Raw genomic sequence first — 6164 nt, 5'->3', positions numbered from 1 at the left:
GTATGCGTGTTTGTTTTATAAACATAAAACACCAAATATTAATGCGACTGTAGGAAATTGAGCACTATTAATTGAGCACTTATTAAGTGCCAAAGTTTTGCTAAGCGTTTTACAAGCGTTCCATCATGTAATACTCACAACAGCTCTTTTTAACAGGCAACTTGAAACAAGGAGCTTAAACCTAGGTTCTGGTATCAGACTGTCTGGGCTAAAATTCCATTTAGCTGTTCACTGGTTGAGTACCCTCCAGGGTCTCACCTGTAAAATGGGAATTTCATGGGTAATTACCTCACAGACTTGTGCTGAGGATTAAATGAGTTAAAACACAAAACAGTATCCGGAGCAAAGTGGCTGCAATTGCTAATCATCTGATAATAGCACAAGGAAAGTAGCACTATGATCCCTAATTTTATGAAGATTAAGTACCTTGCCAGGGGGGGTCACAGTTACTATTTGGTACCAATGTGATTGGAATTCAGGCAGTCTGACTTGTAGTTAATATGATTAATAATTTTTAATTACATATTAAGGTCCAAGGAGGAACATCTGTGTTAGGCTGATTTCCCCCAGAGTATTTACATCCAAATGTTCTTTTTTCCTTTTGTTTTCTTTCTTTCTTTTTTCTTTTTCGTTGGTGGAGGTACTGGGGATTGAACCCAAGACCTCGTGAGTGCTAAGCACTCACTGTACCACTGAGCTATACCCCACCCCACCCCCACCCCAGCCAAACGTTCTTAATTTGAAAACAATCAAACTAGCATTGAAAAAAGTAATGCACCTTTATTGAAGAAAGTGAAGTGTGCAAATAAGCCCATGGATGAAAAATCCATCCAGAAAGAACAACTGCGAATACCTGAGCTATCCTGGGGCTTTTTTTCTTAGGATTTGATAAAGGAATCTAAGGTCAGAGTGAACCCTCTGCAGAAGATCCAGACGGGTCTGCCAGGGCAAACAGGGAGAGGGCAGCTCCCCAACCCCCAACCTCCACTTTAGGAGATCTTGACAGTGGGCTCAGGAGAGAACTCAGCCAAAGGGGGAAGGGGCCAGGCCTTGGGTGACAGTGCATTCTGAGATCAGAAAACTGGACACTTGTGAGAACAAAATCTGAAAGAGACACATCACTACATCCCGCTGTGTGTTAGGATTTCACCTACCCTGCACAAAAGGAAGAGAACCCTTTCCAACTCTCAGCCCCTATGGATTCAGCCCCCGAGCTACACCACTTACAGCTATGGGATCTTGGTCAGATTATTTAGTCCCTCTGAGCCTCAGTTCCCTCATTTCTAAAACGGGGGTGATAATAGTATCTATCCCTGAGGGCTGCCTCAAGAATTTAATGAGATCTTTCCTACAAAATGCTTAGTTTGGATGTATAGAATATACTAGGGGCTAATCAATGTTTTATTATACATATGAGGATCTGTAAATATACTTGTAGCAAGTCTTCAGGATGTAAATTGTGTGAGGTTCTTCAGCTAAGGAGGTGCAATGTTCCTGGCATCAAAAGAAATTTTTGGTGCATCCCAATGAAAGAGTGAAGGCCTCATAACAGTGTTTATCCTCTTCTGGGGATGGAGATGGAAATGGGCCAGCAAAGACATTGTGGTTAGAATTTTTTGTTGTTGTTCAAAGGGCTGAAGGTAGGGAGGGCTATTAAACCTTATGGTAAGAACAAAGAAAACAGAAAGAGATGATTTTGTACGAAGAGAAAAGAGACTGGGGAGAGCACAGGGAGTAAAAAGGGGTTAAGGTCCTTGGAGAAAGTGGGACCCCTTCACTGGGGGTGACCCTGGAGCTGTAGCAGCCCTGGAGTTAAGAAAGCAGTGGCAAAATCACCGGAAGTGCTCCCAGGCAGAGGGACTAGAGAGTGCAAGGGGCTTAGGTGGGAGTGGATTTACTTTTATAAAATTGAGATCATCCATTCCACCACTCAGGGCTGAACTGGACTGGAACTGGAGAATCAGCCCCTTCCCTTAATGTGCATCAAACCCTGCCCAGCACAGGTCCCCACGTGAAGCCTCAGGATGCTCATAAACTCCCAAGTGGTGACCCTCAAGCTTTAACAGGCTTCAGGATCACCTGGGGTGGTGGGGGAGAGGGGTGGTTAAGCATGCAGTCTTTCCAGGAAGATTCTCATTCACAAAGTCTGGCGTGGACCCGGGAATCTGCGTTTGTGGCAGTTATCCTGAGACTAGGAAACAAAGGAGCCCTCTGCTCCTAGAAACACTGCCTGAAGGCACTGGTAACCCATTAGTAGGTGGAGAAATCTATTCAAAGAATGGAGACCAGCATCTTTTTTTTTTTTTTAAGTAGAAAGCATTGCTCATAGTAAGGGTTTTTTAGTTTGTTGCAGCTACGTATACATGTGCAGATGTGAGCACTGGGTTGAATGTATTTCTTACTGAAGGTCATGGTCAAAAAAGTTTGAAAGCTGCTGCTCTAAGGTGACCTCCGGAGCCTTGGTGGGAGTGGGGAGGACTATGCTCGGACTTTAGAGTTTGCCTAGGCAGGGCACCCTGAGCTGGGGACAGAGAAGAATGGACACCTTTGTTACATTTTAGTCATTCTGCAGATTTATTGAGCACCTACCCTTGTGCAAGGCCATATTTAAGACACTGAGGATACAACAGTAAAGAACAAAGTCTACTCTCCCAGACAAACAGAACAAATGGAAATGTAATATAATGTCGGTAAGTGGTAAGAACTATGAAAAAGACTCAAGCATTATAGGAAAGAGGGCTGGATGGAGGTGCTGATTTAGAAAGGATGATGGAGGAAGTCTCTTGGAGGTGTGGCACTGAAACTGTGCCCTAGATAAAGACAGCAAGCAAACCGGGGAAGGAGCATCTGGGGAAGGAGCTCTCCAGGCAGAGGGACCAGCAAGGGCAAAATTTATTTTTATGCCACAAACTCTGCTCTCCTCTCACCAAAGAATCAAACACAATTCACATACCGAAAAGGTGCTACAAGTATATTTACAAATCCTCACACACATGATAAAATATTCATTAGCCCCTACTGTATGATATAGGTGGGAAATGTATTGATTTTTTTTAATAAAATTGGATTATCTGTACATTCTGCTCTTTAACATGACTTTTCACTTGCTTGTTTTGTTACAGAAATGACAGGCCAGCCAAGAAACAAGCACCACTCGGAGGGTTGGAGTACTCAGATTTATTACTCTGGCGGGCTCAGAGGGACTTCTGCTCCGAAGCTCTGAGCACCTCCAAGACGTGTGCATGAGGTTTTATAAGGTTAATTACAAGTATGGGCTATTAGCCAATAAGGCTCAAACAACAAAAAGCAAGAAATCAGTACACTGAAGCTTATCAATTCGGAACAGATCACATTACTGACATTTGTTGAGCTTGGATTTACGAGTTAGCTTGTTAGCCCAGTAAACTGACACTAAACTTTAGATTTACAAGTTAGCCCAGCAGAACTTATATCAGTAAACTGACACTTACCACACTTAGATTTGTGACTGAGCTCGTTAGCCCAATAGACTGACACTAAACTTCAGATTTATGAGTTAGCCCAGCTGGGCTTTTCCTTCACAGTTTATGACATTGAGTTTTGGTCTTTTTTTTTTTTTTAATTCTTGGTAGTGAACATTTGGGAAAGGACTATCCTTTCTGATCTTTACTCTCCCTCAGGCTGGCACATTAATGGAAGACCCATCCCCTTGTCTGTCTGCCTGCCTGACTCTGGTGTCAGGGCTGGAAGTCATCTGACTGGGGTTTGTATGGTTTCCAGGAGTGGCAAGAAGGCTCTTATCGCTGTGGTTTCTTTTCTCCTGTGATGCATTCCCGGAACAACCAGTTTCAACTGTCTCCTTTTAGAGGGACTTGGCAGCCTGCCAGTGCAGACACACTCAGACCACATGGGTTCTATGTGATGAAGTTTAGGCCCCCGAGGAGGAGACAGAATCCTCTCCGCTCTGGCCAGACCAGAAGGGACTGGATAAGACCAGATCTTGTGTCTGGAAGGCTCTCAGGACTAGCCCACCTCAGAGGAGGGACAAGATCAAACTGGGCAAGTCCTTGGAATAACCAGCTCTGGAAGTAAAGAGCCAAGAACTAGGATTATATTTATTTATATAAGGCAGAGTTAGAGGCACTGGTAGTGGTAAGCTGAGGGGATGAAAAGTGAGGGGGGAGATGGAGAAACATGAACTTACGTTGCTTACATCCATAGCATTTTATCTCATGTCCTAATTGGCTGTCCATGACTGTCTTCCCCTTTCATTTTTTTATTCAAAAGTACTCAATGAGCATCTGCTATGTTTTAGACCTTTGCTGTCCGGTACCATAGCCACTAGACACATGTGGCTACTTAAATTTAAAGTTAAAATGAAATATAATTTAAAAACCAGTTCTTTGGCTGCACTGGCCACATTTCAGGTGCTCAATAGCCACAGGTGGCTCAGGGCTAGGATACGGGACAGCACAGATACAGAACGCTAACATCATAGTGGAATTTTTTATTGCAGTGCTGTGTTAGGCCCTGTGTTAGACACCAGCAGTAGATCCAAGTGTAAAATCAGTCACTGCCCACATGGAACTCACAGTAAGCGAGTGAGACAAGTAAATGAAAAATCACACTATGTTGGGGAAAGTGCGGGGGCTTTGTAAGCACAAAGGAAGGACTACTAACTTAGTCTGGAGGAGGACAGGGATGGTAGGGAAGACTTGAAGGTAAAGAGGGAGATGGCCTCTAAGCTGAGGATAAATAGCCAGACAAGGATAGGTGAAGGGTATAAGGGAGCCGGGCAGAGGGAACACCTGTGCGAGGAATCAAAGGTGACAGCAAAATGAGCCAGGGAGCTGTAAGCAGTTTCGACCACTGAAGCCTATAGTGTGGGTGGCCGAGGTGGAAGATGTGGCTCAAGAGCTGTATCCCAAGCCACATAGACCTAATGAAGGAATTTGGATATTACTTATCTATTGTGTATAACAAACCACCCCAAAGCTTAGTGGCTTAAAAATGACGACTGTTGATTTGCTCACAATTCTGTGGGTTCGCAAATTGGGCTGGGCTCAGCTGGGCTGTTCTTCTGATGGTTACTCATGTGGTTGCAGTCATCTGATTGCCCCACTGGGGCTGGACGGTCTACAATAGTCTCATTCATATGTCCGGCGTTTGGTGCTACCTGTTGGATGGGCCACACGTCTAACATAGGCTGGGCTGGGCTTCTTCCCATGGTGGTAGCGTTCCAAGAAGACAACAGCAGAAACTATTAGGCCTTTTGAGGCTTAAACTGAGAAGTTGCACAATGTCACTTCCACCACATTCTATTGGTCAAAACAAATTATAAGGCCAGCTCTGACGGGAGAAGCTACAAAGAATTCACAGCCATTTTTAATCTATCACACCCTAGGATAATGTGGGCCTGACCCAAGGTGGTAGGTAGAGAGAAGTGGAGAGATTTTTATTCTGGGAATACTTAGGAGTCAGAATTGAGAAGTTCTGGTGGTTGTTCTCAAACAAGAAGATAAAGTTACCAGTGACTCCTAGATCCTTGGCATGGGTGATTGATGAATGGTGGTGCCCAGCACTCAGAGAGAAAAGAGGAAGAACCGGTTTGGGGGAAAGATGATGTTTCCAGCATGAGTCATGTCAAGGATGAGGTGCCTTTTAGACAGCAAGGTAGAGATGGGCAGGAAGCAGGTGAATATGCAGCTCTAAAGAGAAATCTGGCTAGAGATACCAGTGTGGGAGTCTCAGGTGCTTTAAGCCTAAAGCATCTTCTAGGGGGCTGCATCCTTAGAGCTGGAGCATCTTATAGGCAAGGATCCAGAAAGTCCACTTTGTAGCCACACCTAGGCCCCAGAACAAAGCAATCAGTCTCTCCTGGTTGAGAGTTGCCAGATTGTTTTGGGGAAGAGGGATTAAGTTTTTAGGGAGAATCCTAAACTCTCAACTAAGATCAGTGTTACAAGTGGGCATGAGGGTAGATTCCAGCTCCTGCCAGGAGGAAGTCTCCTAACAACAGGCCACTGACTAGTAAATTAGTGAATGCATCATCAGTGAGGGATGGAAGAACCCCTATCAGGGATGCTGTGGAGGGGATTCCCTCTCTGGGTTGGAAGATAGACACAATGGCCAGCCCTGATACTCTGTGAAGGTAAATTTTCCTCACTACCCCAACCCCTGTTTCC

This window comes from Vicugna pacos, chromosome 4 (genome assembly GCF_048564905.1).
Source record: "Vicugna pacos chromosome 4, VicPac4, whole genome shotgun sequence".
Taxonomy (NCBI): domain Eukaryota; kingdom Metazoa; phylum Chordata; class Mammalia; order Artiodactyla; family Camelidae; genus Vicugna; species Vicugna pacos.
This window is presented reverse-complemented; position numbering follows the sequence as displayed.